Below are 12656 nucleotides of genomic sequence, written 5' to 3' on the forward strand. Positions count from 1 at the left end.
GATTACAGGCGCATGAACCTCTGTGCCCAGCCTTTTTTTTTTTTTTTTTTTTAAATGAACCAGGGTCTCATTGCTCTGTCACCCAGGCTGGAGTGTAGTGGTGTGATCACAGCTCACTGCGGTCTATTTCTCCTTGGCTCAAGTGATCCTCCCACCTCAGCCTCCTGCGTAGCTGGGAGCACAGGCATGTGGCACCATGACTGGCTACATTAATTTTTTTTTGTTGTTGTTGTTGAGAGAAGGTCTTCTTTTGCTGCTAAGGTTGGTTTCAAACTCCTGAGCTCAAGTGATCCTCCTGCCTTGGCCTCCACAGTGCTGGGATTACAGGCATGCACTACTGTGCCCAGCCCACATATTTCTTTCTGTGTATATTTATACTTACAGCAAAAGTATAATTTCTTTTAAAAACCACTTTCTCCATAAATATCTTCAACTGTGAAGTAGAACTATCAGGTAAGAAATGGAGATAGTCATTTGTGTGTACATACACCACACACACACACAATTTATGGCATGTGGTTGTGCAGTGCTGTTCAATCAAGGCCTCCAGAGTATGATGTAGTTTATATGGACAGCTAAGTGGTTTATTAATTTGTTCAATGAAACTGTATTGAACACTGAGCACTTAAGTGCAAAGCACTGAAGTATAGCAGTGAACAAGTGTTTCTGCCTGCACAGAACTCACAGCTGATCGGGGTAAGGCTGAGAAAATCAGGTGTGATAAATGCTGTGCTGGCGGAGCATAGAGTTTTATGGGAACACATAGGAAGGGAATCTAAGTCAGATTTGGAGAGCCTGAGTGGACTTCCTTGATAGTGACATCTGAGCTAACCTGAAGGATGGGTAAAGCTGGCCAAAACAAAGAAAGGTGGGAAGAGTGATGTAGACAGAAGGGAGAGGTGTGTAAAGGCCCGGAGACAAGTAAAAGTGTGGCATATTCTAGAAATTGTATGGAGCTGGGTTTGGTTCAAGCATGATGTGCTATGAAAGAGTTGAAACTGGCCAGGCACGGTGGTTGACACTTGTAATCCCAGCACTTTGGGAAGGTGGGTGGATCACTTGAGCTCAGGAGTTTGAGATTAGCCTGGGCAACATGGTGAAACTCCATCTCTACAAAAAATACAAAAATTAACCAGGCATGGTGGCACATGCCTGTGCTTCCCACTACTTGGGAGACTGAAGTGGGAGGATTGCTTGAGCCTGGGAGGCAGAGGTTGCAATGAGCTGAGATGGCACCACTGCAGTCCAGCCTGGGTGACAGAGTGAGACCCTATCTCCAAAAAAAAAAAAAAAAAAAAAAAGAGTGGAAGTGATGAGACTAGGAATCTAATCATAATTAGCCTTATATGCTAAATCTAAGCAGCTTGATATTATGCTATAGAAAATGAGGGGTTATTGAAGGATTTCAAGTAAGAGAAAGTTAGGATGATTTCTATTTTTTTCATGAATGGTCACTTTGGCTCACTACCATGTTGACCTTTGGGCAGCTGTTTGGATGATAGGGTCATTCTCTGAAAGTAGAAGAACCAGAGAGTATAGAATGCTGTGTAGTTTGTCTTTCCATAACATCCCCAATTGCCTCTATCCTTTATAAAATCCATCTTTCTTCATGTTATTTTTATGGCCCTCTTAGCCTTATCACAAGGCTGGAATAATTCCAAAGAACAGTGCTTAATGTTCAATATCTGTATAGATACTACACAGAAATGTCTGTACCCTTTCAGTGTAGAAACTGATATGATGCCTGGCACTTAGCAGATATTCAATAAATGTTTATTGATGTGAAAGGAGTAAATACCAAAAGAGGAGATGTTGATTCATTTTTTTTTTTTTTTTGGTAAGATTTCTCTGCTTTTCTTAACATGTCCTTTAGATGCAGACCATTTCAATGTCAGCTATTTCTTAATAAACTTACAAGGGTACAACCATTGTATAATAGTACTAATGATAATTAATAAAACATTGTACATTCTAAATAGTCTTCAAAGTCACAAGCTTTTTGCTTTACTAGTGAATCTCAAATTCAATTAACAGTTGGATATGCAGATATAATATTCAAAGAATAGTGAAAAGCTTTAATTCAGCTCAACAATTATTCTTGGGAAATTAGTGTAGAAGGATAGTTTATAAATTGAAAATTTTTTTATACGTGCAAGAGAACTTCTTTTCTAACATATTTCTGAGAATGATCATAAAGGGGACTTATTTTAAAACAGTATTTTAGGCAGAGCACGGTGGCTCACGCCTGTAATCCCAGCACTTCGGGAGGCTGAGGCTGGTGGACTGCTTGAATTCAGGAGTTTGAGACCAGCCTGCGTAACATGGTGAAACTCCATCTATACAAAAAATACAAAAAATTAAGCAGGCCTGGTGGTGTGCGTCTGTGGTCCTAGCTATCGGGAGGCAGAGGTGGGAGGATCATTTGAGCCTGGGAATTGAGGCTACAGTGAGCCTTGATCATGCTACTGCACTCCGGTGTGGGCAACAGAGGGAGACCTTGTTTCAAAAAAAACTCCCAAAAAACAAACAACAAAAAACAACCCTCCACCAATATTTCCTATTTTATTTTAACTTAGTAGTTTGTAATATTTTTTTCATGGTATTGCTTACTTAAATGAAATGAAATTACCTGATTTACATTTTGAAGCTAAAACCCATATTTTAAAGTATTGCTCATATTCAGAAAATTAGCAAATTCAAAGCTGTTTTTCCAGTGGTTTAAACTCATTACTGACTTTATTTAATAAGTAATCAAATTTTTTCATATTTAGCCAGTGGGATCTCCAGGCAAGCTCCCATCTCCTTTTGATGTACTTCCATCTTTTTTCTAAACACTTCTTAGTTGCCAAAGAAAATGTTTCAGGCTCATCTTAAACCTTCCCCACCACAGACCCAGAATCAACCTTTTCTCTGAAGAGTGCTGATTCTTTGGAGTAGGGAATGGTATTAGACCCTAATAATTGAGTACTACATATACTCATTGCTACTTCTATATGGTTTTGCTTCCAGAGCTCCACAGCATTCGTCCCTGATTCTGGCTGTGTATTTATATCTCCCTTTTCCCACAGTCAGCACTGTTCTCCCAACTCATTTGCTCAATCCTACAATGTAGCTTAAGTAGTTTCACAATTGTTTTCCCTTACTGTTTGCGTTCCCCACCCCTCAACTTCCCAACCCAAATACCGCCCATAGTATTTGACTATATACCCTTGGGTTGGGTATAATAAAATACTGTGTCCAAAAGCTACTTGGATTAGTCCCTTTTCCTCCCCCACCACAGTTGATGACTGTTTAATTCACTCCCTTGTTTAGATTTTAAGTGTCTGATGGAGCAAAGACAATTTCTTTAGGTATATCTCATATAGAATCAGAATCTGTGGTATAAATCAAGAATATTAATGAGATTGTTTTGCCCTGCATTTAATATCTTTCATTAGACACTCTCACTAAAACAAAGTGAAGTATGCAGTTTTTTTCTTTCCTCTTCCTTCTCTTTTTCCCTCTCCTTCTTTCTGTCATTTCTCTTTTTTGCTTTCTTTCTTTGTTTTTTGTTTCTTTTTGGTATGGAACATTTCTCTACTGCATTTTACTCAGTATAGTAGAGGCATTTCTGCTATTAATGACATATGCATTCCTGAAAAATCTTTAATTCTGCAAAATTATACCATAAAATTTTAGGGCTTGTAAAAAAATAGGGCTAGGAACAGATCATTTGAAACCAGTGGAATTTTGTAAACAAAGCTAAGAAAATAGAAGTTGTCAAAAAAACAATAGCACTATTAAATCCCTACTGGCATTTGTACCCAGCATCACATCAGTCTTAGCCTGAATCCCTGGTTTTCTTTCTTTGTTGTAGGTCCTTAAAGTCATCTACTTCTAATACAGACCAATTTCATCAAAGTTGAAAATCTGCTCCAGGGTATTGATCTGTTGATTTTGTTTTATTTTAAACACAGGGGAAAGTATCTTTGCATTTCTTCGTTGGTACTCTCAGCCTCCTTTAACAGTGGAAAGTCTTGAAGCCACCAAATGAGACTTTCGCTTTAATTGGGAGAAAACTTGCTCTTGGTTGGATCAAAACCTTCATGTACTGGGAAAAATTGTATATGAACCAGCATAGCTTTCACATAAGACTGATGTCATTTTCCTCCATATGAGCTAATTTACATTAAGAAATAGCTATTGTGGCAGAAAAAACTAATATTAATATTGTTTTAGTATATAAAGATACTAAATACCCATTACTGAAGATTTAAGTAATATGGAAAAATATACAGAATAAAGTTAAATTCCTTTCATTGCAAATAAATACTGTCATCATTTTGGTTCATATTCTTTATTATTTGACCTCTTTCTATGATGATGATAAGGATGACAATGAGGATGATGCTGTGTGTGTATAAAATTTCACATAAATGGGTTCATATTAAAAATGCAATTTTCCAACTTTTTTGAAGCAGAATCTCAAGCAATATAACAATATATTGTTCTTTTTAATGATTGCAAATTATTCTGTATGCATGCCATCATTTATTTACATATTTATGGACATTTGGTTTTCAGTTTTTCACTGCAATAAAAATGGTATGTTGAATATCCTTGATCATATCTTTGCATCCATAAAATAAATCCTGGAGTGGTGTTTCTGCGTCAGAAGGTGTATTCATGTAACATTTTGGTGCATATTGCCATATTACATTTGTCAGTTTGATTGACTAAACTGGTACTTTGTTTTTATTTATATTGATTTTATTATCAGTGTGTTTATACATCTTTTTATGTCTTTATATACTGTCTATATTTTGTTTCAGTGAAATACCTTTCTCTCAAAATTTTTCTTTTTTCTTATACTTTCTAAGAATTGTGTAATTTTAGAGATATTGAGCATTCATGATTAATAAATATTATAATTTTTTAATATCCTGGTGATTGTCTTTTAACATTATGATATGTTTTGATTTTTATGTAGTGAAATCTGTCAGTATTTGTCTTTCATGTTTTCGGGGTTTTGTAAAATGTTCAGAAAGGCCTCTTTCTACACTTAAAACACTGTTGCTTTTGTTTCCTTTTATTATTTTTATATTTCTATTTATTACATTTAATGTTTGGCTTATCTGGAATTTATTTTCTTATAATGAATTTAATAAATATCCAGCTTTGATTTTATTCTCCTTCCAAATTGTAGCTAATTGTTTCAACATAACTTGTTAATTCAACTTCTCTTCCCAATATGAATGTTGACTTTATCAAATACCAAGTTTCCTTGTGCCTTTGGGTCTTTTTGTGCTTTTCGTATTTATTAGTCATTTCTGCAAAACAAATAACCACCCAAATCAGTGGCTTAACACGTTTATTATCTCACACAGTTTCCATGGATCATCAGAAATTTAGGAGCGACTCAGCTTTGTAGTTCTGATGCGTGTTTCTCTTAACGTTGAAGTTAAGATTTCAACTCTAGCCACAGTTGATGAAATTTCACAGGTATCTTAAAACAATGTCTTCCAATTTACAGGCAAGTATGCAAAAATCAAAACAAGGCATATAAGTATGGAGAATAATCTAAATGAGATCGCAGTTCCATATGCTGTAATACTCACCATAGGCTTATTATAATACCTGGACTTTTTGTGCAGCAGACACTTGTGTCTGGGTAATGCTGTGCTCCATCTGCTTTTATCTCCAGGCCACTCAGGATGAGCTTCTTTGTACTCTGTCCTCTTGGCTGTTTTATTTATTTATATATTTATTTTCACTTTTTCTTTTTTTACATATGCTGCTAACTTGTCCTTTGTTGCCGTTTCAGCAAATGTGCATGCGTGTTTGTGGGTACACTTGCACTTATAAGCTAAAAGGACCATAAGCACTCATTCCAAAGGAATTTATTTCTGTTGCTTTCACCTTAAATTGCATAAATCTTTTCCTCTGGCTTGCATCTTCAGTACTGAGTCTGCACTGATGCTTTTTGAGCTCCCCATGGACTTGCAGCTGCCATACATGGGCTGCGGGCACCCTTCCAAATCTTTAAGCCATAGTCTGAACAGATTTTATTTTTGACAGACTAATCAGGGCCTTAATGTGCTTTCCTGATGGGGGAGCCTGTGTTTCTAATTTTTTGTATTTATCTTTTTTTTTTTTTTTTAGACGGAGTCTCGCTCTGTCGCCCGGGCTGGAGTGCAGTGGCCGGATCTCAGCTCACTGCAAGCTCCGCCTCCCGGGTTCCCGCCATTCTCCTGCCTCAGCCTCCCAAGTAGCTGGGACTACAGGCGCCCGCTACCTCGCCCGGCTAGTTTTTTGTATTTTTTTAGTAGAAACGGGGTTTCACCGTGTTAGCCAGGATGGTCTCGATCTCCTGACCTCGTGATCCGCCCGTCTCGGCCTCCCAAAGTGCTGGGGTTACAGGCTTGAGCCACCGCGCCCGGCCCATATTTATCATTTTGTAAAGAGTAGTAATAGTCCCTGGGCTAGCTATAAGTTTGCTGGTTAAATTGTATTTTTCAGTCCTACTTTTTTGTGACTTTCTCTTTCCATTTTTGTCCCTTGGGGTCTAGTGACCTGGTTCTTTTGAGAAGCCTTCCTACTCCTGACTCCCAACCCTGATCAAAGGAAAGGCCATGTTGTAGGTATGACTTGAGTTGATATGGCATTCTAGTAAAGGCATTTGCATTCTAGTATAGAAAGCAATATATTTGAGGCGTGAAGAGTAGGGGTCAGGATAGGATTTTCATGAGACCCAGAAACCATGTTCTTTAAAAAAGTTTTTCAATTCTGCTTATTGTTGAGCCCTAATAAGACCCTTGTTCCATTCTAAAATAAGACCAAAGTAGGGCTGCAGTGTAAGAGAAGTGAATATGAAGCAGTGTTAGACAGTAGGAAAAAATGTGAGGTAACAAAGTAGATAAAGAACAGCAAAGCTTGATACTTGGATGACTGTGCTTTGGAAACTGGCTGTCACATGGTTTCTAGTGATATTTTTCCATTACTCATGTTATTGCCTAATGCCCACTTTCTAATATTTTTGTACCCTTCTTTTTTTAGGTTCTGAGTGTTACTACCTTTTTCTTATTTCTCCTGTCTCACTTCTTCTAATTTTTGATTTTTAAAAGGTTCTTGAGATTTTTTTTTCTAGAGTGCTTTTTCCATTTATAGGCTTTCTTAATTTTTTTTAAAGCCAATTTTGAACACAACCCAAATGCCAAATAATGCAGTATTTTCTTCTTAGCTATTCAGTGAGTATTCCTGATGCTGATAATATATCCTTTTACTAACCCAGTGTATTATTACTTCAAGAAAAAATGGACTTATGGTGAAATAGTCCAGTATCCTCTCCTTGCTTTGCTTGGGTTATGGATAAGTACCTGGTCTGTTTCATTTATACACATATTTAAGTCCTCACATTGTTAGCTTAAAATTCACATTGCCTTTAGCTTCTACTTAATGATAGCAGTTATACTTTTCTATTAAATTGGAAAAAAATAGAGTACAGTGTTGAAATTCAAACTTTGTGGTTATTAGGATTTAAAGCTTACCTCCTTGCTAATGGTTATCATTTAATAGGATTTTTCTCCCTCTGTAAAAAGCTGTTATTCACTGTCTTGTTAATTTTTATGGTAAACTTTTTGTGGAATTTATTTCATTTTAATAACTGAAATTTGAGATTAGGCCTTTGTTGTAAATGTTGTTAAATGGTGTCTATTTGGAGTTACAGGATAAGGATAATTTATAGGATTAGGATGGCCTGAGCCAGTTCTTAAGAGAGTCCTAGAATACTGTTAAAGGATTTTGATTGATATGGTTTCCAAAATATTGGAGCCATGAAGATGTCCATATTGATGAGAAAAAAAAAAAAAAAAACTAAAACAAAAAAATTAATATTCAGGCCGGACGTGGTGGCTCACACCTGTAATTCCAACACCTTGGGAGGCCGAGGTGGGCGGATCATGAGGTCAGGAGATTGAGACCATCGTGGCTAACACGGTGAAACCTGTCTGTACTAAAAATACCATAACAAAATTAGCCAGGCATGGTGGTAGGCACCTGTAGTTCTAGCTCCTCGGGAGGCTAAGGCAGGAGAATGGCTTGAACTTGGGAGGTGGAGCTTGCAGTGAGCTGAGATGGCGCCACTGCACTCCAGCCTGGGCAACAGAGCAAGACTCAAAAAAAAAAAAAAAAAAAAAAAATTCATATTCAGTCTTATGTCTCACTTGTCTTAATATATATCCTGTTCCCAGATCTGGCCAGCATTCTTGCTATCTCAGATGGGCTGTATGAATCTTCACTCTAATTATATTTTTCTTTTATCTGAGTGACTTAACAAATGTAATTTATTCTTTTATTTCCAGAGTTTTGGGGAAAAATTTTAAACATACAGAAACATTCTAAGAATTTTATAATGAACTTTTTAAAACTCACCACCTACATTCTAATTCATTTTTTTTCTTTTTAGCCTTTCTTATCATGAAGTTTTTTCCCTGTAATTCCAGTTCTTTTCTTCCTTTTTTTTTTCTTTCCTCAATGACTATTATGTAATTTATTCCTGTGGTCCAATTCTGGCACTAAGTCATATATTTCATTTTATTTTGCTTAAAAAAAAAAAATCTCAAGACACCTGACAGTGCTGAACACATTCTTGTTAACTGGTCAATATCAGTACATATGATTGCCCCTAACTGGTCAAATCTTAGAACAGCATGAGGTTCAAAGCAGAACAAAATGATTATGTATTAGGTGTCTTATCACCTAGAAGACAGGCTTTATTGGTTTATGGTCTGTAATGGACATCCTTAATTCTGTTACCCTTTTTTGATTTGTTATTGGTAGTCCTCTTCCTTAGACAGAGCTAGTGCTTTATCTGAAGAAATACCCTTTGTTTGATGATCTAGCCATTTTCTTTACACAAATGCTTATGTAAACAAAACAAACGCATATGAACATTTTGAACCTCTGGAAACCCTGGAAGTTTTCACAGATGAGAAAGTTTGCTTACTGAGATAAAGTAATTTCCACACTGTTGAATCACGATTTGAACTGAGGTCTTGGATTCAAAGCCCACCAGGTTTTCACTGATTTTCCCTCTTTGCTGATGCTGCTTCTGAAGAGCACCTTGGACAGGGTGGGGCCTGTTCTTCCACAGAATCAAAGGGAAGGGTGTGCATAAATGCATGATGTTTGCAAGTTGAAGGAGTCCTTACCAAAAAATAGGAAGCCTTTGTGAATTTCCGTATCCTAGTTGTTTCCTGGTTGTATTCTCTCTACATCAGTTGTACTAGAGCATGACCTTCAAATTCATTTGATTTTACATATTGCTGACTTAAAATTGAATACATCAGTTTTAACCTCTCTTCTCTTAGTATCCAGATGCTTAACAGTTTACCAACAGAAAGTCACAATTATCTCCATGAAAGAAGCAATTTCATAGGGCGTAGCTTCATCATTGTATCAGTGTTGACTTCTTTATTGGGTATCTTTGCCAAAAAATGACTAACTTTATGCCTTACATAATTACATTTCTCCTCCTTTATTATTTTTGACTGGTTTTCCTCTTTCTTTCTTACTTCTTTTTTTGTGTATGTGCCATTTTGGTCTTTCCTGGGAATTTTCAAGTGAAAACTACTAACTCAGACAAGACTAAAGATAAAGAATTTGAAACTGGTATTCATGTTCTAAAGAGTACTAAGTGTCTGTTTATAAGATATTATTTACTTATAATGTGAAAGGAGCAAGATAGTCCTGAAAAAATGTTTTAATTGCTTTCTATAGATTACTTGCCAAGATCTGCTTCCATTGGAACCAAAATTGTTGTAATTTATCAGCTTTTCTTTTTTAACCTTGTATTAGTCCAGATGTATCCAAATGTTTCCTGATTTTTCACGCTTAGGCTCTGTTTACCAAGCTAGGTTATTGGTGCCAAGGGCTGCTAGAAAGATCCATGGAGGATGACAGCTGGATTATGTGTGGTCATCTGCTTGTTTCTGGTGATCTTGTCACAGGTCCCTCTGGGGAGGAACTATGGCTTGGTCAATCTGGTGTCTTAACATAGTGTCTAGCACAAAGTTGGCACTTAATGTTGAAAGAATGAAAATGCAAACTCCACATGGAGAAAGGACCGTGCTGGCCTTGCTCTATTTCACGTATGTATCTCTTAGCACAATTCCATGGTGCATGGTAGGTATGTATATACTGACCGATTCAGGCATTGTAAGTCAGATTTGCTTGGATCCCCACTCTTGTGTTCTCTGATATTCATAGTTTGATGATTTCCTCTTTATAAATAAAATCTTGATTTTGTGTAGGCTTATTATGATGATTGAAAGGTTACATTTTACATAAGATACTGCTTTATAACTTATTATTTTCCTCTTACCTTCAAACCTCCCACACAACTTCTAATAGTTTTTATAATTAGGATGATTTGTGGTGGATTTATCCACCTGGTTGCCATGGATGAGTGATTGGTGACTTTGTACAAGCTAAAATATAAGCAGACTTAAGAACAATTTTAGATGAATTAATGCATGATCAAGCCACAAGTTGTTATGGGAAGGAGAGAAATTTACAGTGTGGGTTGTTATGTGGTTGAGGTCAGCATCACCAAGAAACTCTCACTTGTAAGTGCTGTATGCCAGGTGGCAAATATGATTTCACTGGATTCTGAAAGCTTATTTAAAAAATATTCTCAGTTTAAGTACTTCAGCAATGAACCTGGTGTACTTACAACTTTAAGCAATAATTTTCTTAGGAGCAGTGTTTTGAACCTCAATGACTTCCATAGTTACAAGAAGAATGAGGTAACTGATAAAGATTATTCCCTTTTTGCCGGGGATGATTTTAGTACCTCATTGTTATTGCTTAGATGAAATTTTTCTCAGAGGAAGTCAGGGCTAGGTACTTATTAGTGTGGTGGTTTTAAACATTTAAAGTGTGTACAAAAGACCGGATCATCTGAATGATTCTTTGGCAATTTACATAGACAAGGAGATGCATTAACTTTGCCAATATGTGAATGCCATAAAACTTTAAGAAAATTATTGGATATGACAACATAGAAATGTTGTGTTCATTTCTTCAGGTATGTATGGCTTCTTTAGTATTTACATGATAGAAGCTTTTAACAGTGTTTTATTATTATGAAATATAGGTGCCCCTCACAATTCAGATAAGACAGGACTGAATTGAGCCTTTTCTCTTCAGCCTCTGAAAATAGCAACCACTTGTACCTTGTTTCCAGGGTAGCCTTTATTGCCCTTGCTTCCTTGGCTTGGAGCAGGATCAGCACACTATCAGACTGACACATCTCCCACATGTTCCTTTATAATCTCTCAGAAAAACACTTGCCCTGACTTTGTTGGGCAGGGGATGGTAGCAGTGCTCTGGTCAGCAGTCGAGTTGTGGAAATGAGAAGTGAAAGAGCAACGGTGTTCAGGTCTTTGTCTATATTTAAAATGTTCTTTTACATGATTTGCACTGGTTTCAGCTCCCTCACCGTTGTGTCTTTTAACCAGTTGTTTAATAAAATTAATTCTTTTTTATTTTCAACACTTAAAAAAGTCTCAAACCATAAAAGCAACTTACTTTTTCTTAGTCAATAATGATCTCAGTATTTTTTTAAGTATCTGCTAAAGTTCTTAAGAAATGGTTAAAAACAATAAAAAATTATAGAAATAAAGCATTCTGACTTAGAAAGAACCTTAGGTATTACATCTAACCCTTCCCGCCCCTCGCTTTTTTTGGAGACAGGGTCTTGTTTGGTCACCTAGGCTGTAGTGTGGTGGCACAGTCATAGCTCACTGCAGCCTCAAACTCCTTAGCTCAAGCAGTCCTTCTACCTCAGCCTCCCAAGTAGATAGGACTACAGCTGTATGCTATTATGCCTGGCTAATTTTTAAATTTTTAGCAGAGATAGGAATCTTGCTGTGTTGCCCAGGCTGGCCTCGAACTCCTCACTTGAGTTCTTGCTTGGCCTCCCAAATAAGCCCCTTCTTGTTACACATGAGGAAACAGGCACAGAAGTGACTTGTTCAAAGTCATGGAGCTGGTTATAGACAGACACAGATTATCCACCTCAGGTCTCCTGAGTCTCATTACCATGCTTCTTTTTGGGTACCAGTGACTAAATGGAGTAGAGGTAATGTAGGAGAACATTACTGGAAAAGAAGAGGAGGCTCAAAATTCAGGGAATGTGAATTTAACGCAACTTTTATTAATGTTTCCCCCTTAATTTACATTTTAATCATGCATACTACCTTATCACTAAGATAGCTGTGGCATCATACTTGGAAGCATTCTGTTTCTATCCTGCAGGTATCCTCAGCTATTTTGTGGAGGTCCATGCATGCAGGGCATGATGAACAGCAAAGAGAAGACATGTTTCCATTCTGTGCCTCTTAAAGTAGCGAACATTTGACAGAACTTTCCAGAAGTTTCCAGAAATATGACAGCCTGCATTGGCTGCATAAACAACATTATAGTCAGTTAAATATATTGATTGCTGCATAAACAGGAAATAATCTTGCTCAGTGTTGTTTGTACTACTTAGAGCAGCAGAGACTGGAGTGAGAGTGTGGTTTGTTCATTGTGATGGGATAGAGATTAACACTAGTGTTACCCCATATTATCTGTATATCAAAGGGACTTCCTAGGGCAGATACCATCTTTCTTTT

General features: G+C 36.9%; 1 protein-coding gene across 15 annotated transcripts in view; it reads left to right on the forward strand.

Moving 5' to 3' along the window:
• Window positions 1–12656, forward strand: part of IMMP2L (inner mitochondrial membrane peptidase subunit 2) — a 913124-nt gene that overhangs the window by 18481 nt on the left and 881987 nt on the right. The window contains exon 3 of one of the 15 annotated variants that reach the window (XM_030932900.1): window positions 6549–6616. The exons of the other annotated variants lie outside the window; for them this stretch is intronic. The gene's annotated coding sequence lies outside the window, so the exon portion shown is untranslated. The remainder of the gene's footprint in view (window positions 1–6548; window positions 6617–12656) is intronic. 15 annotated transcript variants of the gene reach the window in all.

Source organism: Rhinopithecus roxellana, chromosome 6 (genome assembly GCF_007565055.1).
Source record: "Rhinopithecus roxellana isolate Shanxi Qingling chromosome 6, ASM756505v1, whole genome shotgun sequence".
Lineage (NCBI taxonomy): Eukaryota > Metazoa > Chordata > Mammalia > Primates > Cercopithecidae > Rhinopithecus > Rhinopithecus roxellana.